Consider the following 25,878-nt stretch of genomic DNA (forward strand, 5'->3'; position numbering starts at 1 on the left):
TTCTTTCTCCCTTTCTCCCTCTCATCCTGTCTCCATCTCTCCTCCCCACCCCCCACAACCCCACTCAGCCCTTGCTGTGATAAGCTTTTCCTCGTCTCTTGCAACCCAAGCTTCCCTGCCTTGGTGCATCTCTCCTCTCCCCCCTCCTGCAGGCTCTGCCAGGCTTAACTCATTTGCCACTTTCCCCCATCCCATGGCTCCTGCAGATGGCAGGGGGGAGTGGGACCATTGGCTATGAGCACCAAGTGATATGTTACGATGGAAAATTCTTCTTTAATGAAACTCAGCCATCTGGCAAAATGTGTAACAACAGGAAACCAATGCAAGAAGGAAGAATCCATGAAACATTTGCTCATTTCAGGGTGGAAAGGAATACAAAAATGGAAGATGATCTACTCCAATCCATCTAGTTAACATGGAACAGAAAGTAGAACTGCCTAGATTAGTGATAGAAACACCCATATTCCAGTCTGTGTACATAATACTGAAATTCAAGATCTGAAATTTTTCCCAAGAGAAGTTCATGGTAGGCAATATTTTTAATGAAGTTACTTGAGGAGGAAATTTGTACCTCTGCCTGATATAATCTATAAATAACATTGCTTTAATCTTCCTAAGTGAAAGTAAAAACTGTCCTATGGAAGATTTTTCTTAAGTTTTTTAACTTTTTAAAATGTTCTAATGTCAAAATAAAAAAACCCTACATTTCTCTTTTATATCCATATTCTAAGTAGTCTCTCTGATTTTTAAATATTCCTTCCATGTAATCTTAAATCCGAACAGAAGGTCAAAGGATAGAGTTAGAATCATAATATATCCCTTCTCGTAAAAAGCTATACATCAACCACAATGAAGATTTTTCCACTTTGTTTTCAACTGAGACAGAATTTTGGCATGAAGCAGAGAAAGAATGTGCTTTATGAAAAACAGACAATGCTGACTTTTCCATAACTTGGCTCTATCAAGTAGAAAGTTATTTTCTAGCAATGAAAATACAAGACTATTTATGTTTGAATAATAATCGTATTTGAATTAGTCACATCATAATTGGGATACGAATTATCTATGTCCAATGTGGAAAAAGGGAGTGGTAATTATCAAAACAACTTTCAAGGCCCTCTTAGTTCCCCCAGAATGCAAATAAGATGACAATATGTAAATTTCAAAATATCGTGATCAGTCCTGGAAGAACAAATCATTCCTGGCTCCTACCAATGGTATGTGTCCTGTGCAGGGATCCAAGAGTCAACATTCGATCTGCCCAGGAGGACCAGGATCTTTCTGTCGGGCACACATTCCGCACACGTGAAACTTTAAACTTGGACCCTGTCTTTCTAAATGTATTTCTTTCCTGACCGTAGCTACAACATGCTCTGTGTTATCTGTTGCCATGGGCTCTGGGCTCCAACCTCTCGCACACGCCGCAAAGTTCCCCTCAAGGAGGGAATCTGTGACTTCGATGAAGAAAGGAAGAAAATCTCCCATTTCCCAGCTTGAGGAAGAACTATTTGTTTCCACCGTTCTCTCTTCCTCTACCTTTAACTGCTCCTGGGAGTTGTGGCAGTGCCAAATGAAATATTGACTTGGTAAATACGGGCTAGGTAAGATTCTTTGGATTAGAAGTGACAGAAGAAAACATCACACTTGCTTAAGCAAAAAAAAAAAAAAAAGTGGGAGTGTTATCATAACAATACAGAGGTGATCATCCTCCCCCCTCCGCCCCAGGACAGGAATGTGGCTGGGCTTCAGGAAGACAAGAACAGGAATGAAAAGGGGTCAAGAACTTCTCCACCTCTCCTCCAGACACTTCTGCCACATTCTCCTTAACATGGCGCTACTTTCTTCAACCGAGTCAAGATAAAAAGGACACCCATTGCTCCCGGATGCAAATATTAAAGTTCCAGTCCCTCTGAGAGACAGGCTTTTCCTCAGAATCTCCCAGAAAGTGTTCTCTGGGCTCCACTGCAGGCCCTTGGCCTAACCAGCGGCAGCTGGGGAGGGTGGGGTCATCTCCCCCAGAGCGGCTGGGGGCTGAGTGACTGGTGACGAGCTGGACAGACGCAAGATAACCAACTACCTGGTGACTAAACCAAGAAAACCAACCAGGATGTGGAGTAGCGGGTGACAGGAAGGAGAAACCAACTATTTTAGCCATCAGAAAAACATATATGTGGGACAGATAGGGCTTAAGGAAGTGTGAATCGCATCGAATCCCACATAATAGAAAGATTAAGTGTGTAACTTGGGTGACCGATGAGGAAGCATTTCTCATCTCTTCTCAGACATCCCCGGAAGGATGATCCCCCTGAACTGCAGCTAACATAGGGTGAGGCTTCTTAAACTCTCTGACAATTTTCTTTTTAACCTTTGTGGAAGAGTTGGAGTCCGTGGGGAGGAGTCTGAGCACCCAGGAGGACAGCTTGAGAGGGAAGCGGTTGCCTGAGGTGTAGCAGAGCATCAGCCTGCTGTGCCCTGGAGACCAAAGGAGCGGGAGCTTCTCGCTGGGACTGTGGGAAAGCCCGCGCCCTCAGCTCCACCTCACTCAGCTTCTTCGGCTATGATCCCTTCAGCCTAAAGCAAAGAACAGTTCGACACCAGGCTCTGGGGAGAGACAGCTCTCACCACTTAACATCTCCCAGACCCAGAATCCAGGGCACTGAGTGTTAAAAGTTCCTGCGTGTCTGTTACATGTCACCGTGGCAACGGTATCTCTCAAACACAAATGCCACGTTGAGAAAATGAAGTGTCTTTGCCAAGGGGGAGGACGCACAATATGCCACACGAGGCTGTCACCTTGCATTCACGTTCCCAGACGTAAACCCAAGGGCCGGAACCCAGTTGTGAGCAAGGGCAGGGCCTTGTAGATATCAACTTTTTTTTAAAGTATGAATGGCCTTAGAATGTCTCTGGGGACCAGCATGAAATCTAACGATGTACACTTAATGTGTATTAAAGAGAGCCCATCCTAGAATGCCGGAATCTAAATCAGAGCAGTGAATGCAAAGGCAGCAACCAGCCAACAGTGTTGGGAGCTTAGCTGTGAGCAGGCGGCCGGGTCACCCACGTCAGCGGCAGCCCACTCCCAGGACTCAGAAACCTGATGTGTCCCCTTCCTTCCATCTGTCCCAGCAGAACACTCGTTCTCCCTGCGAAAGATGCAGGTATCCACAGAGCCTCGCCCTCTCTGCTTCTCTTCTCTCCTCCAACAGAAGAGGAAGAAAGAGGGATCAACAGGAGCAGGGCAAACATGAGTCCATTTAAAATAAAGGGATGGGGACTTCCTCGGTGGCACAGTGGGTAAGAATCCACCTGCCAAGGCAGGGGACACGGGTTCGATCCCTGCTCCAGGAAGATCCCACATGACGCGGAGCAACGAAGCCCGTGCGCCACAACTTTTGAGCCCGTGTGCTGCAACTACTGAAGCCCACGCACCTAGAGCCGGTGCTCCACAACAAGAGAAGCCGTGGCAATGAGGAGCCCACGCACCACAATGAAGAGAGTAGCCCCCCACTCACTACAACTAGACAAAGCCTGTGCAGCAACAAAGACCCAACACAACCAATTAATTAATTAATTAATTAATTAAAATAAAGGAATGGTGTTGCTGACTTTTAATTCCCAAAGCAAAGTCTACAAATAACATTGCTAGTCAACTTGGTAATGAGAAACATGCTTTGGAGTTTATAAATTCCCTGTGAGAGAAGATGAACTTCACAGGCTCACTTGACTTCTTGCCAAAGAGTTTTCCAAAGACCCGAGGACCATTTATCTCCAAAGGGGGTCCTGGTGGCGGGGTCTTGTTACAAACCGACAATATTGTAGCTTCTGTCACTCTCGCCCTTCTGGGGACCATCAGTGTTGTTGAAATCCAGATGAGCTCTTCTTCTATCAGTCAGTCAGTCTTTCATTAATTTATCAAGTACTGTTTTTCCCCATATTTACCATGTCCCAGGCACTGTACTAGATGCTGGAGGTGAAACAATGAATGAGACATCAAAACTGCTCTTTAGGGGGTTTCAGTGGGTGGAGGAAAAACTGTGATAGAAATAATACACAATATTCCTGCCTGGAGTCCCCTAGAAACTTGGCGACCCTGCATGAAAGCCCTAACCCCATTTGAGCAGCATTTTCAACCTGCTGTCCACAATTCTAGGTTTCAGTGCTGTGAAAATGGCTTTTTGGAAGTACCAAATACCAAGATAAAATATTACCCAACATTTGAAGAAAACCTAACAGGAAAAAAGTAAATAAATTACAATCTTCAGAAAGAAGGGCCAGGCTACAGAGGCACGAAAAAAATGAAATAAAACATTTTCAAATGAAATGTGTAAGGTAGAAAGAATAAGTTTCAGGCATTTCACATGTACCTAAGAGACTGAACACTAGGACTAGGGTGGAGTTGAGTACAGTCAAACATGTAGTCCTAAACCATACGTTGGGTCCTGCTACTCCCTTACTTAAAAACCTCCCTTGGGTGGTGGTAATCATTTTGCAATATATAAATGTATCAAATCAACATGTCCTACACCTTAAAATTATATAATGTTTTATGTCAATTACATCTTAATAAATCTGGAGAGAAAAAAATAGAGATGTCCCTTGGTGACTTGTTGCTCTCTTACAAAATCTAAGTACACATTCTCACACAAATAGTTCATTCATTCATTCACTCAGCAGAACCTACAACATGCTTTTATGTTCCAAGCCATGGGAACACAAGGCCGTAATCATTGAACTAAAGAATCTCAGTCCAGGGACTTCCCCAGTGGCTCACTGGTTAAGAATCCGCCTGCCAATGAGGGGACACGGGTTCAAACCCTGGTCCGGGAAAATCCCACATGCTGCAGAGCAACTAAGACCTTGAGCCACAACTGCTGAGTCCATGCGCCGCAACTACTGAAGCCCCGGTGCTTAGAGCCTGTGCTCCGCAACAAGAGAAGCCACCGCACTGAGAAGCCCATGCACCACAAAGAGTAGCCCCTGCTAGCCACAACTAGAGAAAGCCTGCATGCAGCAACAAGGATCCAACTAAACCAAAATACATAAATAAATACAATAATAAATAAATCTTAAAAAAAAAGAATCCATCTAAATGAGGACACAGGTTTTAAAAATAACTGATACAAAACCCTCAGAGCCATACTGCTGCATTCCTTCCTGCGCAAAGGGGAAATAAGAGAAGACTTTAGACAGAACAGATTTTCAAATGGAGACAAAGAATAAACGGAAATTCTTTAAGAGACAGAGGAAGAAAAGGCAACACAGCCAATTAGTCAAACCAAAGGAACTGAAACATGGTTTTACTTATTCTTTTCTGTGGAATTATCCAGTTGTTTAGACGGATCAGTCAGGCAACTCGGTCAAGGTGATTATGCCTGTATACACAACCTGTACCAGGCAAATAGAGCTCTGGGCTTTAGGAAATGAGAGTGTTTCTAGGAATGTTCTCATATTTAAGCCCCTTATCTGTTTGGAGAAGCTTTTTCAAAAGTATTTGATATGAGGGCAGAAGCTTACCACTTTCAATCAAGTTTTATATACCCATATTTAGTTTAAATTTTTATCAATGTGTTTATTGTTTGGGTGCTTTTTTAATCTAAAAACCAAGGATGCTTGTAGTAAAAAGTGAAAGGAAAAGTTGGAAATTGTCCAGGTAATTTGATACTTATCGATAATCTTTATTGCACAAACAAAAGGAAATAATTTAGCAGTAATGTGGTAATGTAGCCTACGTACACATCTGAATGATAAGATTTATTTATTAAAAAAAAAAAAAAGCCTTGTAGGTGCCAGATTTGGTGCTTAATCATTGAAAAGACACAGTCCCCCCTCAGATAGCATACACTCCAGTGGGAAAGACAGACAATAAATAGGAAAATGAATTTAAGAGATAATGAAAGTTGCGACACGTGCTAGGAGGGAAGCACCAAGTGATGTGACAGGCAGCTCCTCTTCTCTGGGGCAGTGATGCTCTGGCAGAGATCTGAAGTGAGACCGAAAAATTGTACGTCTAGAGCTAATGTTTCATTTCAGTTTCTACAAGGATTAAATTAATAATTATTGTGTAAAAGGGGAAAGAATGCACTTTGGAGCTAGATTCACATAGAATCTGGGTTTAACTGCTTTGGGTGAGTCACTTCTCATTTCTGGGCATCTGCTTCTTCCTCTGTGGTTTAGCCATAATAATACCCATCTAACTGAGCCATAATGGCACTAAAGGAGGAAAATACAGTAATCGGTTAGATACACATTTCTATATTAAGTCCTTTGTATCACCCCGCAACCCTAGAATGTAGGTACCATTATTATAACTCTAGAAAGTAGGTACCATTATTATCCCCATTTTACAGATGAGGAAACTGAGCATCCGTAAGGTAGAAGTGGGGTTTAAATGAGGGCAGTTTGACTGCTTTTTATTTTATTTATTTATTTATTTATTTTGGTTCTTTTGTTGTTGTTGTTCTTTAAGAACTTTTATTGAGATACGATTGACGTACAATAAACTGCATGTATTAAATATATACAACTTGATTTGACTGCTTTTTAAATACTGTGTCATGCTGCCCTCTGATACTAGTACCTAGTAGTCAGGACTCAGTCTTCTTCCCTTCACTTTGGGTAAATACAGTTTTAGAAAACAAAAATCCTTTTACAAGTTTATCCTATGAAAATAATAAATGAGCACGAAGAGTTAGTTAAAGAATGCTCATTACCAGCTAAAGAAGGTTCACTTTTAAAAAATTATTTCCATGTTAATGTCCAACAAATGCATCATATAGCCATAAAATAGTGGTTGTAAAATAATACTGACATGGAGAAATGTTCATTATATATTAACTGAAAAGCAAGTTTCACTTTTCCAGTGTGATCAATTTCTATCATATATGTATACCCAGGAAAAAAAGACCAGAGAATACATTTTCTTTGTGCTTTTCTATATTTTTCAAAATTTTGATAATAAGCATGTTCTTTCAGTAGAAGAGAAACCATAGAATGCGAGTTATCCAAACACTACTCCTTTTCAAACAGCCTATTCATCTTTGTGTAGTCATATAATACTTTTCCTTGTGGAATAATACTTCTATTAACGAAAATAAAGCATTCCAACCATACGTTGCATTCTTGGAAGTTTAAAGACCAGGGGTGGACAGACAGAGACTCAGCTCTGACACTGTCTCCCAGTTTGCCTGCAATGAAGCACCTCCTCCCAGAAGCTCCTCTCTCCAAGTTCATCACTTTTGCCACAAAGGATCTTTACCTGCCTCTCCAGGCAACGGGGGGGGGGGGGGGGGGGGGGGGGGGGGCAGGAGGAATGTGTGTTTCCCTGGTAGAGAGGAGGCACACCTTGTTCCTGCTACTCGAAACAATTAAAACACTGATCTTTATTTTAATGTGGAACAGCGCTAAAGAATAGGTTGTTGGAATGAGACATTTTAAGGTAATGGCCATTGTGCCATGGTAAGGAAATCAAACCTCATTTTATCTGAATTTAACTGGAACCCTCATCAGCATTCTTCTGACTACAACTACAAGTGATACTTTTATGGTTGGAAAGCCCCTATAGCGTACTAATCTATAAAACAGATGAATCAGAGGAAGCATTTCTGCATCATAAAAAAAAAAAGATGCTTTGCTTCACAAAAGATTCACCTCAGGGCTTTTTTAATGTCTGGACCCCTCTGAACAGCTGTTTATTTGTTTACAGGTCATTAACTATTTGGCTGAAAGACGAGTTGAAGCCAGGGTGGGCCAAAGAGCCAGCGCCACCACGAACTTGAGATCAATTAAACCTGGAAATAGAGCTTTCTGGTGGAGAATCCAGTCCCCTTTTTTTCTGCCCTGTGTCTGGGAAGGAACTGTTTGGTAGCCAAGAAAAGAGAAGCAGACTAGTAAGAAAGTACATGGTTTTCATGCACTTCTGAGAAAGCTGCCGTGGGTTCACACGTGGTGGGGGGGAGGGGCAGGGGAGGGACTCCCACAGATCTTAGTGGGAGGCCTGGCCCTTAGACTGTACTTGGTGGCTGGGGCTTTGTTGTCACAGGACTGTGATATGAGGAGCTGTGACTTACAGATCCCTGCCAAGGCCCAGCTCTGCTGCTGCTGCAGCTTTGGGACAAGGGCTCTCGTCTTGCCTCCAGAACACTCCCTCAGACAAGTCTTAAGCCAGAGAAGGGTCCCAAGGAAGCCCTGCCCTGGGGGTTCTTTAACCTACTGCAATTTACAGGTCTGATTTTGGGAGAAATCTATATCTCCATTAACTAGATGGACCCAATGAGGCAGGCTAATAACAAAAACAGGAAAGGACAAGGCAAACAGAGGAAAATGCAAGCCCCAGGGAATAAGTAACTTATGGCCTCTTTCACAAGGTCCTGCCAGGGGTAGCACAAACATCTGGGTCAACAAGATAAGGAAAAACTAACGTCTGCACGCTGGCTTTTGTGCATTGCTTCTGCATAGATAAGCATAGCTATAGGCCCCCCAAAGCACGGGAACTGGTCTATAAAAGGAGAAACTCTCCTTTGGTTCGCAGCTCAGTCTTTGGATGTGAATCCACTGGGCCTGTACCAGTACAATAAACATTGCTTCCTGCATTGCAAGCCTCGGTGTCCTGCCTACCTCTACCGATCCCTCCAACACCAAAGACCATTAAAAACAAAAATAAGATAGAACCAGTTTATCTCCTTTCACTTCCTCAGAATTCCATGCCAGTTCTCCTCAACAAAGTCCAGGCTTGGGTCACTCCATCTCTTATCTCCCTGGAAAGCAGGCTGGTTTGAGGTTTAACAGTTCAAACGTTGCTTTCTGTTTCATTTAATGAAAATTTTACTTTTTCTGGCAATTATTGATCTGGTGTCAGTCCTTCATTCTACAGGCAATGGTTTATGGCCAGATTACACAATGTGCATTGATGCAAGTCTTTTAATACCCCTTTACCATGTTTATTTCCCTACTAGGCTGAGAATCAGAGTTGACAGGATTCACCTTCTGACAACTACAGCATCATTTCAGTAGCACCTACAGCAGTCAACCAAAAACCCTTCTGAGTCTGACTTGTACCTGGACTATTTGGTCCTGGCTCCGAATCCAAGGTATGCTTGTCGACCAACAGAAGAGAAGGACACTTTTGATGCTGATCACGTGGCACCACTTTCACATTCCAGGAGTGGCCTCTAAAAGCAGTTGAACTTGTTGACCAATCACTGCCTAGGATGACAACTAAGTAGTAATTATGTCAGGGACTTCCCCAGTGGTACAGTGGTTAAGAACTCGCCTGCCAATGCAGGGGACACTGGTTTGATCCCTGGTCTGGGAAGATCCCACAGGCCGCCAAGCAACTAAGCCCATGCTCCACAATTACTGAGCCTGCGCTCTAGAGCCCGTGAGTTGCAACTACTGAACCCACACACCTAGAGTCCGTGCTCTGCATCAGGAGAAGCCACTGCAGTGAGAAGCCAGCACACCGCAACGATGAGTAGTGCCCACTCACGACAACTAGAGAAAGCCCGCGTGCAGCAAAGAAGGCCCAACACAATCAAAAATAAATAAATAAATATTTTTTAAATAGTAATTATATCAAACCAAACTCTTTTGTCAGTTACGTTGTCGCATGTAAATGAATAAAAGCAAACAATTTTAGCCCAAAGATTTCCCCATTCAGTTATACAGGGCTTCATTTGGGGACTGAATTATCTTAGAATCAAATCAGGTTGTAGTTCTTTTCAAAATTAAACATAATTCAGGAGTTAAGATTCCTTGGGGTAGAAATACATGAGGTTTGGGGTGAAGTTTTCCCTCAAAATACTGCAGGTCAAAGTCTGTTCTTCTTGATTTTTTAATAGGACAGAATTTGGGGAATTCAACAAAGTATTTCTTTAAATTCTGAAACAGATGAAGAGCTCAGAAATGAGGAAATCTCTATGTCATCCATAGATATTACTGAGTTTATTTTCGATGATTTTACTCAAGAGACTTTGTCTTGTAGGCATCCTTTTGACAAATTTCTTTGAGAGCTTAAAATTCTCCTCCCTCCAAAAAAAAAAAAGCCTTTCTTTTGTGATAAACCTTGATCCTTGAGAGCTTTGAAAATTGTCCTATTTCCTACCTTATCTTGGCAGCTAGAGAGTATAGTGCTGCCTGCCTGGCAAGAGGAAGCCTGGGTGGCTAGGAGAAGGGGTGGGAGGGAGACTTTTTATTGTATGCATGTTTTAGCTTTCAAATTTTGAGACTTTTGCTTATCCTATGTATCCAAAAAGTTAATGAAATTTAAGTAAGACGGCATGAAGATGGCAACTCAGAAGGCTGTTCTTATTCTGCTATTATTCCCGTCCTTGCTTTTGGTGAGAATCAGTAGGCTGTTTTACTTTGCTTTCTTTATTTTTATAATAACCTTATTAAGTTTAAGACTGTGACTCATTGAATCACTGCCTTTTATTCTCAATTGCCTCATATTCTTATTGCAATTAGCCTAGATATAAATATGCATATACATACAGACAGAAACACATGTCACACACATGCAAGTTACACACTCCAATCCTAATGCTGAAGGATCCCTGAAAGCCTCCTGCTCCCACCCCCGACCTGATGAATGAGGAAGACTGAGCAGAGGGGATTCCTACCAACCCCTGTTAATGGGGGCTCTGGACCCAGAACCCCAGGCTCACAATTCCCAGGCCACTGTGCTATCCATTAACTTCATTTTTTGTTTGTTTGTTTTTTAATTTTTATTTATTTATTTACTATTTTTTAATTATATTTTTTGGAGTATAGGTGCTTTACCATGTTGTGTTAGTTTCTGCTGTTCAGCAAAGTGAACCAGCTGTACATATATCCCCTCTGTTTTGGATTTCCTTCCCATTTAGGTCACCACAGAACACTGAGTAGAGTTCCTTGTGCTGTACAGTAGGTTCTCATCAGTTATCTATTTCATACATAGTAGTGTATATATGTCAATCTCAATCTCCCAATTCATTCCACTCACCCCCTCCCCCTTGATATTCATATATTTGTTCTCTACATCTGTGTCTTTATTGCTGCTTTGCAAATAAGATCATCTATACCATTTTTCTAGATTCCACATATATGCATTAATATATGCTGTTTTTCTCCTTCTGACTTACTTCACTCTGTATGACAGTCTTTACATTTTAAGTCCATGAAAAACATGATTTGTTTTATAAAAGTGCTATTGCATACCTCTTGGAAAAAGTTAATAATTGCAGAAGCAAAAGGTATCTCCAAGAACCAATTTTCATCTTTATAAGAGAATGAAATGAGACCAGGTCTATTTTTCTTTAGTAGAGCTATTTATATTCAGCCACGTGTGTTACTTTGAGGAAAAGGACGTTAGTATAGTCGGTTTCTGCTCTGCTGGTTCTTTCCTCCCCATCACCTTGAGATAAAATATAAACTCCTTAGCACAGCATCCAATGTCCTTTAGAGTTCTACTTTCCTGCCTTGGCTTTCAGCTCCCCTCCACATAACTCCCCACTTTCTACCACCCCAAACCTTTTCTGGGCTCCTCAGCATTCTGGGTTCCTCTTGTTTTCCTGCATCTGCACACGCTGCCCCCTCCACCAGAGACATCTCTCTTCTATGGGAACCACCTGACCCAATAACTCTTCCATAAAGACTCAACATCAGGGACTTCCCTGGTGGTGCAGTGGTTAAGAATCCACCTGTTAATGCAGGGAACACGGGTTCGATCTCTGCCTGAGAAGATCCCACATGCCAAGGAGCAACTAAGCCCGTGCACCACAACTACTGAGCCTGTGCTCTAGAGCCTGTGAACCACAAAAATAAATAAATTAAAAAAAAAAAAACAGAAATAGAGCCTGTGAGCCACAACTACTGAGCCCACATGCTGCAACTATTGAAGCCCACGTGCCTAGAGCCTGTGTTCTGCAACAAGAGAAGCCACTGCAATGAGAAGACCACACACTGCAAGGAAGAGTAGCCCCTGCTCGTCGTAACTAGAGAAAAGCCCGCGCACAGCAAGGAAGAAACAAAGCAACCAATAAATAAATAAATTTATTTAAAAAAAAAAGACTCAATATCACTTCCTTGAAAACACTCGCCTGGCCTCAGGGACCTCATTAGTTGTCCCTTCCTTTGCACTCTTGCTTCGGAGATGCCTCTTGTAGCATCTGTCTCGCTGCTGGGTGAATAATGGTGACATTCATCTCCCTAATAAATCCAGGCACTCCAGAGCAGGACAGTGGCTTATTCATAACTGTTATCCCATCACCTACCCAGCGTTGTGCTCAGCATATAGTAGGTGATCAACAAATGTTCTCAGAAGGAGAGAAGGGAGAGAGGGAGGAAAGGAGGCTATTATTTGGGATGCAAAGAGAAAAAACCCTCCTACGTGTTTGCCTTTGGGTTGTGGTCAAAGAAAAGAATGTTTCCCCCACGGCTGGTGACCGGAAATAGCTGCTTAAAAAGAAGCTTTACAGAAAAGCAGGCAGCCTAGGCCTCGGGTGAGAAAGCCAGCAGGCACACTCCTGGCTGCCACGGTCTCCTCTCGCTCTCCAGGCTCATGCCCGGGAGCTACTGCTTAGTGGAACACTCTCTTTGCCCTGCATGCAGGCAGAGAAGCATTGCAGATAGCCCTGGGCCCTGAGTGACGTGCAGAACACCCTGTGCTCTACTTACACAACAGCCATCACACTCAAAGCTGAGAACCACGCCTCAGCAGCCCAGGGCGTGCGCCACGAATTCGTTTCACCAACAGCCCCCAGTCTCTTGAACTTTACTTACTGACACCAGTTCCTCCAACTGGGAAGGAACAAAAGGAAAACATAGAAGCCTGACAGCTGAGTGCTACCCCCCACGTGGCCCTGTGCTATGAGCACAGTTTTTCTCTTTCTTCTCAGTTTTTTCTTCTATAAAATGAATCTCCCATAGCTCTTCTGTGATTTCGTGTTCAGAGTACACTGAGGATGTGCAAATACACACGTAATCAATAGGAGTCATCAACCAACATGTGTTGCTTTCCAACCACGTGAAGACACAGTTTCACATGCACAGGTATATGTGAGGGATAGGAAGAAATCTTGGAAACAACTCCTGCCCTTTAAGGGCCAACAATCTAATCAGCAGAGATTTAAAGCGCACAAACCATGCCAAATAATATGAAAGCAGATGTGCAAAGTGCCAGACGAGAGGGAGAGATGATACAAACTTTGCCATCCCATAGCTGCTACGTCAGCAAACCTCACTCATAAACAGAATAGTGAGAGGACAAAGTGCTTAAATACTGACAGTAACACACCTAGCATCCCATCCTTACGATGCTCACGGATCAGTGAATAAGCTAAGGTTTTTGTTTAGACATTTTCAATCACTTTCAGCATCAAATCTTAAAAGCGAGAAGAAAAGAAAACTTCATCCTTCAGTGCTAACCCTCAAGACTCCAATAAAAATAATGTCAATAAGAGTAACAGTAAAAGATTGCCCGCGTCGGTCACTGAGTCCATTGATGGGCATTTGCACTATGCAAAACTGAGCGACTTAGGTCTGTTTCCAGGAACTTTGCTCCCACGGAGAGTACGTCCCTGATAGACCATCCACCGCAACTGTGAGAGAAAAAGCAGTATCGGTATATTCCCGCTGTGGTTGTGACAAGAGCTTCGTGTCCTTTGAGGGTTGCCCCTCCTTTCTCTTGCTTTGCCTCCTTAATGCTTGTCACCCACACACCTCTGCTGATTCTTGCGGCGAGAGTCGCTGTGCAGAGACATCCGCTTCCCGCTGCATTCGCATCTCTCCCAGGCCCTGTTGACCGCCTGCCTGTTCTAACCGATTTAACGAGACAGGGAGAGAATTACAGCTGCTTCCAGGCAAACTGCAATTTCAGACTGGAAGAGAATTCACATAACTTGCAAATATAGACGTTCAAGCACCACGCAGAAGCATGGGCTGGGATCTCACCATCTCAAGTCATTCATTGGGGAAAATTCATTGATTTCATTTTCAGCTCCTTTCTCTCTGGGGTTTGAGGGTGGTTTTTCTTTTTTTTTTTTTTTCCTCTTTTTCTCATATTGACTTATTCTGCTTCGGTGGCTGGAATAGCACTTTTTAGCAAGAGTGGGTTGTAACTCTGAAAGTATAAAGAGGATTAAGCGTGTTGATTTGCTTGGCACCCAAATTTCCTCTGTTTCTCTATTAAGCTCCTTAAACTTCATCATTTCACCATATAGAACGCTAAATTAAAAGAGAAATACCCTGTCAGATAACTAATTCTGAAAATTAAAATATTACCATCTGATTATTGTTTCAGTCTCCCGTTTGCCTTTTAACCTAATGGAGTTAGTGAACTCATTTCCTTTGTGCATTTCGCTCAATCACATCATGAGTGACAGGTTATTTTGCTAATGCTTTACGATGGTAATGGAGAGTCACATGGTCAGCAAACTAACATAAAAGGCTAATTTCCAGGTCCATCAATGGTTCTCACTCACCAGAAAACCACATCCTGGTGGAGGGTGTCTGCCTGGGAATCCGTTGCCAGGGGATCAGAAATGCTGCCCTCACCATCTTTCTACTGTGTGGCTTGTACCTGGATTTTCAGAGTTGGTAAGGAAAGCCAACAGTTCCTGTTTTTTTTTTTTTTTTTCTGTTGTTGTTCATGAAATGGCATGCAGCCAACACCACACAATTTCCCATCTTAAACTCCAGAAGAAAACGGATGTAAACCTAGCAATCTCTATTTGAAACTTGCTCCTTTTTTACCCTTATAGCCTGTAACCACATTATTGAGCATGTCACTTTTTTTTTCTTTATGCTTGCTTGCGCTTTGTTTTACTTTAATGCCCCATAAATCCTGGGCCCAGGGTGAGAGTTGGGGTGTGGCGTGGGATTATTTAAACTCCAACATCTGGGAACTTCTGTCCCAGCCAAGGCACTAGTGAGGGGAGACGCTAATTCAGACATTGCAGGTCATACCTGAAGATATTTATGGAACGCCATGTGCTATCTGTAGGAGATCTTCAAGCCTGGGGCCAAAAGAGTAAGCAGGAATTGCTACTTTTTATAAAAAGGAGAGAATAGGTAGTAAAGTCCAAGATCTAGAGAGGCAAAGAGTTGATTTTAGACTTCCTTCAATGACCAGTTCCAAAGTTCCTTTCAGACAAAAAAAAAAAAGAGAGAAAATAAAACACCCTTTAATTCAGGATATTTCCAGAAAGGTCATTAGAAGCCATTATGCCACTGTCTTAAGTTTTGTAAGCTGTCAAAGTGAAGGAATTAGTCTTGGTGTCTCTACCTAGCACAAATATCTGAACTCAAATAGACAGGGTGAACAGCGGTGAGCGAAAGCACATTTATTTTTCCTCTTTCTCTCTTTTTCTCAAAGTCACAGTTATGTGAAATCGATCGTGTCTGGTTTGAACTATAAATAAGGAAGCCAGAATCAGAGAATCAAAACAAACAAGACACCAATTTGTTCTCCAGACCAGTCCCCCGTTTGGGCTGGGGAGGTCTGGAATTCATCTTGTTCTCCAAAGCTGGGGGGCTGCTCTGGGGCTTCCCTAAGCAGCGGCTGTGCCCCTATCACATACAGACACCACTGGCCTTCACCCTGACTTCTTTTCTTTTCTTTTAAATTATTGTATTTATTTATTTACCTGCTTATTTGTTTATTTTATTTTTGACGGCATTGGGTCTTCATTGCTGTGGGCAGGCTTTCTCTAGTTGTGGCGCGTGGGTCTTACTCATTGTTGGGGTACATGGGCTTCTCTTGTTGCGGAGCACGGGCTTCCGTAGTTGCCGTGCATGGGCTCAGTAGCTGTGGCTCACGGGCTCAGTAGTTGTGGCGCATGGGCTTAGTTGCTCTGCAGCATGTGGGATCTTCCTGGCCCAGGGATCGAACCTGTGTCCCCTGAATTGGCAGGTGGATTCTTAACCACTGAACCACCAGGGAAGCCCCACCCTGATTTCTAATCTGGCCAATGGGACTCTGGTCCAACCTTGAACCTCAGCTCCTTTGGTTGAACGCTGACAACCTGACACTCTTCCTGGGTTGTCAGACCCTGCTCCTAAGCGCCAATTGCTGCTTCACCTAGTGTCCTGCCTCACTATCTATGGAGTCTCTGCTGCCCAAAGGCCTGATCCTGAGCTCCTACAGACTGTGGACCACACTAGCCTTGGCTGGATCAACTTGGGGCTGGGCAGACCAGACTTACCTGCCCCCACCTCACTCCCTCCTCCCCAGCAGCTCTCCCTTGGGTCCCAGGATTCACTTACCATTCTGTGTATATTCAACACCTACTCTGTTCCAATCGTTGTGCAAAGCACTGGAGTCACAGCATTGAAATAGGCAACACTCTGTCTTCAAGGACCAGACTAGCTAAAGAGACAGCAAATCAAAGACCCCAAAGATTGCTGTGACAGAGGAGTGGAACCTGACCCAGCATTCTCCTTCCGCTCACATTTGAAATGGCCTTAAATTCTCACATGTGTCCTGAGTAGGCACAATTTTTATGAGATGATCAATTGGGCTCAGTTGATTGTTAAAATATATAATTCCTTATAAAATGAGCAACATGGAATAGTTCAGTATTTCCCCAGGGATGATAATTTCAAGATCACTGCTGGCCAAACTCCCCAGAGCCTGGTGCACATTTATTTAAGGAGGATTGCCTGAAGGAAACGCAGATTTGTCGGTCTGCTTTATGGATGTAAATAAACTGCTGAAACCCCTCGAGGTCCCCAGGACCCGCCCATCAGGCCCTCTGAGAGCCTCCATCAAACCTCTTAGTTTAGGGGATTGATAGAACTCGTAGGGCTCCATGGAACAGTCTAAAATTTAGCAGAAGAGGGTAGGTACTACTATCTTCTCGAAATGCTCTCTTCTCTCGAATTCTTGCACACTACTTTCTCCCTAGCTCCTTCCTGTCACTTTCACTTCCCCTTAGTTAATATTGAAGGTTACTTTCTCTTGTCATCCAAAACTGAATCTTCCCCCACCAAATTCATCCCTGCTTTTAAGTTCATTCGTGACTCGGCCTCTGCCCATCTCCCGAGGCTCATCCAAGCCTCCACCATCATTCTCCCCCTGCACCTCAGACTGCAGCCTGCAGCCAGGCGGGACATGTTTCAGTTTCTCAGATTTGCCGTATTTACACTCACCTCCTCACTTTTACAGGTGATGTTCCCTCTGCCTAAAATGCTTGAACACATGTACACACACACACACACACACACACACTCACATCTTTCCCTAGGTTAGCTCATCTTTCAGGTGCCTCTTCTTCCAGGAAGGCTTCCCTGACTCTACCTCTGTCCCCTCCAACTATGTATCTTGCTTCTGCAATGCACTACCGGAGCACTCTGTACCTCTCACTTTAGTGTCATTGCTATACATTCTGTGAAGTGCCTGTCACAAAATGAAGTGAATTAAATTGCTCCTGAAACATGGATTTTCTGAAGAGTGAATTGAGGGATGCTCTGAGAAACAGCCTCAAGAGACACATCGTTGTGTGCTTCTGTGAGGATTTTGTCAAGGATATTGTTTATAATTTTTCTGGAGCCTTCTTCATAAAGACCTGGGGTGAGGGTGCTACTTTCTGCTCTTTGATTTAGCAATAGTTGTTATTCTCTTAATAGGATTGCTTTTACCTTAAATACATTTTCAATTGTGTTAGAATTAGGTAACTCTTGTTATATTGGCTGCTAGAAACCTAAAAGCTAAATTGTGTCCCACTCTTTATGGGATGAATTTTATGAATTCATCTCACTTCTGTTTCACATTTCATACCTACTTTCGAATTACAATTTGACATTAACTTGCTGCATGTTATTGTTGCATAATTCTAAGTGGACTTAAATCATTTTTGGAATAAGGTCAGGTGTAATTAATCAAATAAACAAATGAAGTGATAAAGGAGTGGAAATTTGAACAGAAAAAACTGCATCTAAATGGGGAAAGGATGCACCAGTTAGTACTTTAATTTTAAGACATTTAAACCCCTAATTGGCTTAAACGACAACAAGATATTGATTTAATCTAAGTTCATTGGTAGTTGTTTTCAGGTAGGGTTTGATCCAGGGGCTCAAAGAAGATCCACAGGGGTAGAGGCTTTGGTTTACTGTTGAATTTCCAGTAAAAGGGTGGCTGGTACATCAGTGCTCAGTACATATTTGTTGAATTTGTTGTTGTGGAATTCCTAAAAGCTTGTGTACGAATCTCAGGACCTGACTTGGACCACATGCCCTTCCCTGAACCAATCTTTTGAACAGGGGAATCCAGAGCTTTCATTTTCCAAGTCTGGGTCCCGTGATCCCAACAGCAAAACCAGGGATGATTCTCTCAATGAAACCTTGTACACTCACAGTGAAGGAAGGTGGTTCCCCAAAGGAAATCTGAGGTGTTACGAAGGAGAAACAAATGCTTGGCAGACAAAACAACAAATATGCACATCAATGGACTATCAAGAAGGTGATGCTTGAGTTGAATTTTGAAGGGTAAGCAGCAGTTAGCTAGTAAAGAGGGCCTTTTACTAGTGGATAATGTTCTAGGTATGTTCAAAGCACAGAGGCATAAAATAGCTTGATACTTTCGAGAAATTGTAAATAGCTTAGTATGGTAAGAGCAAGTAAGGACAAGGAATGGTAGGAAAATAAATGAGAAAGATAAGCAGAGTGCAAATATGAAAGACTTTTCGGCTAACCAAATAGGGTACACTCTATCCAGAAAGCGCTGGGAAGTCTACGTTTGATTCCTCAACAGGGAAACATGCCTTACAGCTAAGCCCATGCAGGTCATTACAGGGTCAAGATGATTCATTTTGAAAACACTAAGTAAGGCTGAGTCTGCAGGTCAGGGAATAGAGTACCAGATGTGCGCAAACAAGAGACACAAGGAACAGGCACCAAGCAAAGCCTAGGAACCTAGCAGACCTGGGAATCAAACAGAACCTGCCAACATCACAGGTCCCAAACTTTTGGCCTAAACGGTCACAAACTCTTCATCTTCACGTGAAAGTTCTCTTCAGTGAGCCAAGGCTCTCATAGCATGGCTTGGTTGGGAATTGTATTTGTGAGCTGGGGCTGCCAGAACAAAGTACACAAACTGGGGGCCTTCAACAAGAGAAATGTATTGTCTCACAGCTCTAGAGGCTAGAAGTCTGAAATCAAGGTGTCAGCAAGGTTGGTTCCTTCTGAGAACCACAGGAAGAATCTGTTCCAAGACTTGTGCCTAAATTCTGGTAGTTCCTTGGCTTATCTAAGACACATCACCCTGACACCTGCCTTCTTCACATGGTATTCTCCCGATGTGCGTGTCTGTTTGCTCTTTCTAGAAGAACACGAGTCATACTGGATTAGGTCTCACCCAGTGACCTCATTTTAACCTGATTATCTCTGTAAAGATCCTATTTCCAAATAAGGTTGCATTCTGAGATACTGGAAGCAAGGACTCCAACTCATGAATATTTGGAGGACACACTTCACTGCATAAAGGTATCACTTACAAAAAGATGCATTTGTTATCAAAGCTTTAAAAGAAAAGTAGACATTCTCTAAGTGAATTGATGTATTTATAAAAGATTTGGTACATGTTGGTTTGTAAAGACAAAGAAAATAACGCCATTAATATAAAAGACCCACAAGCAACCGAATAGTCCACAATGAAGAATGCTTTTCCAGATTAAGTTCAGAATGGTTCTTTCCTAACTTGTAGGATTCTGCATGGAGGCTGTTATAGAGAAGGGTGGTGTGAGACAATGTCTTATACAGTGGTATTGTATAAACTTTCCACCTACTGAGTCTTTTCTGCACACCTAGCATTCAATCCTCCCAGCAGCTCTTTGAGGTGGATATTACTATCCTCATTTACAAATGAAGAAGCTAATAAGTACTGCTTTAATCCTAACTTCATTATTCTAGGCTGCATTTGGTAAGCAGTTGGGCTGAGATCTGACCTCAAATTTCCCGGACCACAAGCGATCACATGTACCATCCAAAGAAATTTTGTGAGTCCTGGTTGAAGTGTTCACCTTTGCAATGGGTCCAAAAGATGCTGCCCAGTGCACTGTCCAAAGGGGCAACAATCCCTTTAAGGCACAATTGTGAATGCCCTTCTGCGCACAACATGTTTGCTACCAAACAATAGGTGCTCAACAAACAAAATCTTTGTGAGGTCACCATAGAGCTGTAAGTCCTCTGATATCAGATTCATTTCTTATCATAAGAAAGTAGCATTGTCTCCAGTTAATAGGGAGATCCAAGTGCAGTTTCCATATATATCCTCCCCTTGAGCTTCTCCATACTCAGCTCTGCCTACCACAAGTGCCTACGGGTCCATCAAAGAGGACCTTCTCATGAAGATGCAGCTGCAGGAGTTCAGTGATGCTGTCCTCTACTGCATCCTCCATTGTTTCTATTCCACTGCCTCATTCAGTTTGTTGGGAAACTGCTTTCATTTGAAGGTCTCCATTGAGAAAACAGAGATAGGCACCCACAGATGCTAAGAGGAGAGTGCACGCTTTGCCCTTATAAGTACTGATTTTCATGACCTCCATGGGTAGAATAAATCATTTTGTCAGTCTTTTTGGCAGTTCTGGAGTTTAGGTAGAAGCCAAAAGTTTACAGCTTAATAGAAGCATTTGTAACCCTGGCAGGATAAACAGACAACTTAAAAGGCCAACTCCAATAAAATGCTGAGGAGAGGACAGCCTAGGTTGTTTTTCCCCAGATTCCCATCAGTTACAAACACCAGGAACAAGCGGAGTTATTTCAAAAGCAACAGCCTTGTTTCCCAAGGGATCTGTGCTCAGAAGTTTAGAAACTCAGTCATGAATCTAGAGGGGAGATGGTTTCCACAGTGCATGGAGATATGAATCTGACTTGGAATTACAGAGCACAGGGCTGTGGTCAAACATTTCCCTAGATTTGTACCTTTTCTCCTTCCTTCTGTCTTTAAATGTTATTGCTTTACAGCCTCTTTTTCATTGGCTCTGAATTTGTTGAGTATTCCCTTGTTTTACTCCCAGTGAAAATCAAAGAGATTCGGTGCTCTGAAAATTTCTGAAATTGGCTGTTTTGATTTTTCTTAAAAGAAAAAAAAAATGCATCGATCAACACACTCCCCCCCCCCCCCCACGCATACACACATCCTCATCTTTCTGGAAGATGTTACAATGTTCTATAAAGGTTGTAAAAGGGATTTGAGAGGTCAAGGAAGCCCCAGATTTGCACAGACACCTGTCAAGTTGGGCTCAGCAGCTGTGGCTGGATCCACCCTCTGCAACGGGGGAAAGAGTACCCCCACGGTGTGAGACTCCACTGATCTGGAAATGGAAAGAGTGATGGGTTTTAAGGTTCTAAGGTGACGCAGATGTCAGAGCAGAACTTTCAAACAGGCTGAGTCCCAGTTCATCCTGAGCAAATGCGCCTGAGAGTCCAGCCCTGGGAAGTGGGCAGACTGAAAACATGGAGAGTAGTTTGGTTAACGAAAAAGGATCGTCGTGATCAAATTAATACTTAGAAAACGGCTTTAAGTGCGCCACGCTAACTTGGCTCAGGCCGGGGTCATCGCGATGGGCCGAGGTGCTCCCGTGCACTCCCCAGACTTGGAGATTTTTTTCTTGAGATGACCAGGATCGTCGGGGAGGGACGGGAACGGATCAGAGGCTGAATCTTGGGCTTTCTGCTCCGAGGCGGAGACAGCCTAGCCTGTGGGATTACACGAGATAGGATCGAGTCCAACTGGGTCCCCAGCGAGGCGAGGCGCGCCGGAAGGAATCAAAGTAAGAGTTTAGAGTTTAATTAACTACTACCGCCCCCTCCTTCCTCCCCAACACCAAAGGAGAAGAAACCCAAATAGGCAACCCCCAAACCGTTTGATCAGAGGAAATTGGGTTTGTCTTTCTTCCCCCTTCCCCCTTCCTGTCTTTCAATCCATCAGAAAGGTTGGTTAAAAAAATAAATAAATAAATAAATAAAAAATAAAGGCGTAAAATCGGGGGCGGGGCAGAGGAGACGACCCAGCTGCACTTGAGAACCTGGCAGCGCCCGGGCGGACTTCATCCCGCGGATCCCTCGCGACCCGCTCAGCCCTCCCGCTGCGCCGGGCCGGTCCTGCCTGTCGGGCCGCCGCGCGCCCTCGACCGCCCGAGCCGGGCGCCGACCTGGCCTTTCGCCGCCGAGCCCGGGGCGCGCGGGCGCGCGAGCGGCCCGGATCCGGCGGCGGCGCCCGCGCTCCGCGTTTTCGGTGGCACCGGAGCGGCGGCCGGGGGCGGGGTGCGCGGCGGCGCGGCGCGGGCTGGGCAGCCGGGCGCACTGCTCCTGCAGCCCCGCGAGCGCCGCCTCCCGCGGCCGCCGCGCCCGACAGCGCGCCCCGGAGCGTGCCCGCCTCGCGCCGCCTGCGCTGACCTCCGCGAGGGGCGCCGCGGCCGGCACGGCCCCGTCCCGGGCTCCCGAGGGTTCTGGTGCTGCCCGCCTGCGCCCGCCGCTCACGCCGCGCTCCGCAGACCCGCACGCCCGCCGCGGCGCCGACGGCCGTCCAGCCGAGTCCCGCTCCCTCGCCGGGGTGAGTGGGCTCCGCAGAGGGGCTGCGGGTGCGGCTGGTGGGGGGCGAGCGCCGCGGGGGAAGGGCCCGACACCGTCCGCGTCCCTGCGGGGGGTCTGTGACACCCAGACTGGGTCGGTGTCGCAGAAGATGGGGGCGATGGGCATCATCGGTTTGTTGGGCTGTGTAGACAGGGAAAGCAGATACGGGGGCTGCAGCACCGAGAGGGCTGCAGAGAAGCTGCCCGCAGGGCTGCTGTGTGCTGCATCGCAGCCAACTCTTCCCCGGATTCTCTTCTGCGTGGAAACCCGCTGCGTGGCCCCAGAGTTGGGGGCGATGCACAGGGAGGCCGGGGTGCCTCGGCCCGTGTCCGCCGCTCAGGATCGCTTGTCACCTACTGGCGTCCGGAGGCAGGGTGCCGATTCTCCCTGAAGCTCTGGGGAAAGCGCCGATTGTTTTTTTGGCTGGGGTGCAGTAGCTCCCCGGCCTCCCTCCCGCCCCAGCTGTGGTGTTTTCTGGATCTAGCACGTACATGGGAAAGAATGGGAGCGTCTTCTTCCCTTTAGGCAGAAAAAGTTGAAGAAACTGGGCATGTTAGTAATTAGCCGGACTGGGGCTCAGGATGCAGCAGAAAGCTGTTCAATTTTCATTGCCCTCTAAGACACACAAACGGCCTCGCCAGTGACCACTGGCAGTGCCGTGTTATTCGGGGGACTTTGGGAAGATTGTCCACAGATCGTCTTCAGGAGGCTGAACAAGGAGGTGGGGGTGGGGGAAGGGCGGCTGGCACTGCGCTGAGTTCCAGCTTGCCTGCCTGAGGAGGATTGAGAATCACAAGCCAAACACGTTTGGTTGCTGATTTTGAAGAGTATGGGAGGCAGAGCTGCGGCCCTGAGCAAGGTGAAGAACACAGCGTGGGAACTGCCTCCAGGAAAAGAACGTGTAAGGATCTTGCCTCTCCGGAGGACTTCTGATGCATTTGTGCTATAAAAAGCATGCATGTATATGTGGCTTTTAGGATGGGTTTTATGAAGGACAGATTATATGTGATGAAATTGTATTTGTGCGTGCCGGTCTAGTGGTGTCTGCCTCGCAATTTTAACCAGTACTTCAGAAGGCAGTGTCTGCAGCTGATGTTATATAATTGATGCGGTTCACCATCAGATATTTTTTAATGCGCTTTTGGAGTAAAAGGAACTTGCATCTGTTACTTCAGACAAACCCAAGGTGTAGACGGGTGAGGGCTGCTGAATGTTTGCCCTGGTCTGGCTCCAGATGTGTGAGCTCAGCTGTTGCCTGTCACTTAGGTGACAACTGGCCTTTTCCCACTAAGCCTTTGCTGTCTCCATTATCCTCAGTGAAGTGTCAGTGTTCAGCCGCTTTCTATTATCAGAGTGGACCCTAGCCCCTTGGGAGGCGGCAGCCTTGTTTGACCATCCTCAACAATATGTCTGTTTTCAGACTCTAGGAAGGAAAAAAAAAAAATCCCATGACAGCAAGATAGATACATTTTGAATTGAGCACCAACTTAATCCAAAGATTCTGCTTTAATCACGACGGCTCTGGAAGGATGACGCAATATTTGTCAAGGCTTTTTCTCTGGAACAATATTTACTCCCACCAGGGGATTTTAAACTTAAACAGCAGCCATTTATCTTGCTGTCTGGTGGGGCCCGGTTCAGTTTGCCTCCATGTGGTCCTAGCCTAGGTGGCTGGGCTGGGCCTGGGACAGGGATCTGTCATTGTAGCCCAGCTGGAGCCTGCAGAAAGCAAAATACAGCACCTGCTGGTACCAGGGGGTTCCTAAATGCCATCAACTGGCCAGTCAGGAAACACAGAAGGAGATATTTCACAGGCTTTTCCAGAAATGTTTATACAACGGATTTAAAGGTTAACAATGCATGTGCTCTACATATTAATACTAAAAGGCGCTAGAACTGAATGGACATTACCCACAGTTGAAAGTTAGCACACTTGCTGATGAACCTGAAAATCTCTGTTTTAATAAGCCATGACTAACAATAGTGACTTCTTCTTGTGAATAAGTGTGGGAAGGAGAGAGGGAGGGAGGGAGGAAGAGAGGGAGGGAGGGAAGGAAGACTAAAGGATTGGATGGGACATAGGGTAGCCATATTGATGGGTTTTGTAAATTAATTTTTCCATCCTTAATTTGGTACTAATTGGTGATTTACCACTGAGTGAGCCTGTTGGTTCACAGGTTTTTAAAAGAAGAGTGATGTGTTTTACTCAAGTGACAGATTCAATCAGTTCTGCCAGCAATACCACTGAACCTTTAAAAGTTTATCATGTTTTTTAAATCAAGGTCCATGGAATCACCATTTGTCTCTATAATAAAGGAGGTTGTAGTGAGTCAGCTTGGGTCACCCAAAAAAAAGCTAGTATCAGCTGGAGGAAAAAAAGACCCTTATAGGGTTAATAGCTTAACTATTAAGTTTAGCGTCAGAAGTGGGTAAAAGTCTGGTTATTCCTAATGTCCTCTCTTGTGATAACTCTGAAAAGACATAAAAGAAAAAAGCTTACCATTTAAAATTTCTTAAGTTAGAATTTAAAAAGTAGGCTGAAATCTAAGTTTTAAAAAGTGACATGGTAAGATAATTTCTCTCAAACTGTTTATAATTACTTTTAAACCAAACACAAAGAATTAAGTATTATGAGTGACTTTTTCTAATCCTCATGAAATGGAAGAGGAATTTTTAAAGTGATTCTCCAGTAATTAAGTAACTATTTTAGTGCTATAATTTGCTGTGGTCAGTATTATAAGAAACAATTTTCAGAAAAGATCATTCTAGTTACTGCAGTTCATTTTCTGGTTAAAGTAGTTAATAAAGAGTACATTTTTCCTTTTAAAGGAAAGTAATTTTAAAAGTCAAGGTGATTCTCATCTGTGCGTAGAACTGTTAAAGATGCCAATAGACCAGACTAGACTCCTTCCCCTTGGGAAAAAAATAGCTCTTTTTTCCCTCCAGGTTACATAAAATAATATTAACTGTTTAATTCACATGAGAATATTCAGTTTGCTTAAATACAGGTCTAGTTATTTCACAATAAAAAGGAATTAGGAAAGTGAATGAGTTGTATTTCTTGGTTGGTTGGTTGGTTGGTTGGCGTTTCCAGGGGCCATTCCTGCTTTGCCTTTTGGTCACACAATAAAGCAGTACCGTATTGTGCACTAATATCTTTAGAAGGTTGTGTGAGCAAACGAGCTGGGAGAGGAAAGTACAGTAGTCCTAGTGCCAAGTGCTGCCCTGATACGCAATTCCTCGAAATCTCAAGCGGCATGTGGAGCCAGAGCCAAGTGCCAGGACCCAGCTGGCCCCCCTTCTGGCCTCTTCCATCTCTGGACACACACA

General features: G+C 44.3%; 1 protein-coding gene across 2 annotated transcripts in view; it reads left to right on the forward strand.

Moving 5' to 3' along the window:
- Window positions 1-22,395: 22,395 nt before the first annotated feature.
- Window positions 22,396-25,878, forward strand: part of PRICKLE1 (prickle planar cell polarity protein 1) — a 100,635-nt gene continuing 97,152 nt past the window's right edge. Inside the window, exon 1 of one of the 2 annotated variants that reach the window (XM_057702471.1) lies at window positions 22,396-22,528. The gene's annotated coding sequence lies outside the window, so the exon portion shown is untranslated. Of the gene's footprint in view, window positions 22,529-23,340; window positions 23,450-25,878 lie in introns of those variants that run through there. The other variant, XM_057702472.1, reaches the window with a different exon arrangement.

Source organism: Hippopotamus amphibius, chromosome 12 (assembly GCF_030028045.1).
Source record: "Hippopotamus amphibius kiboko isolate mHipAmp2 chromosome 12, mHipAmp2.hap2, whole genome shotgun sequence".
Classification (NCBI taxonomy): domain Eukaryota; kingdom Metazoa; phylum Chordata; class Mammalia; order Artiodactyla; family Hippopotamidae; genus Hippopotamus; species Hippopotamus amphibius.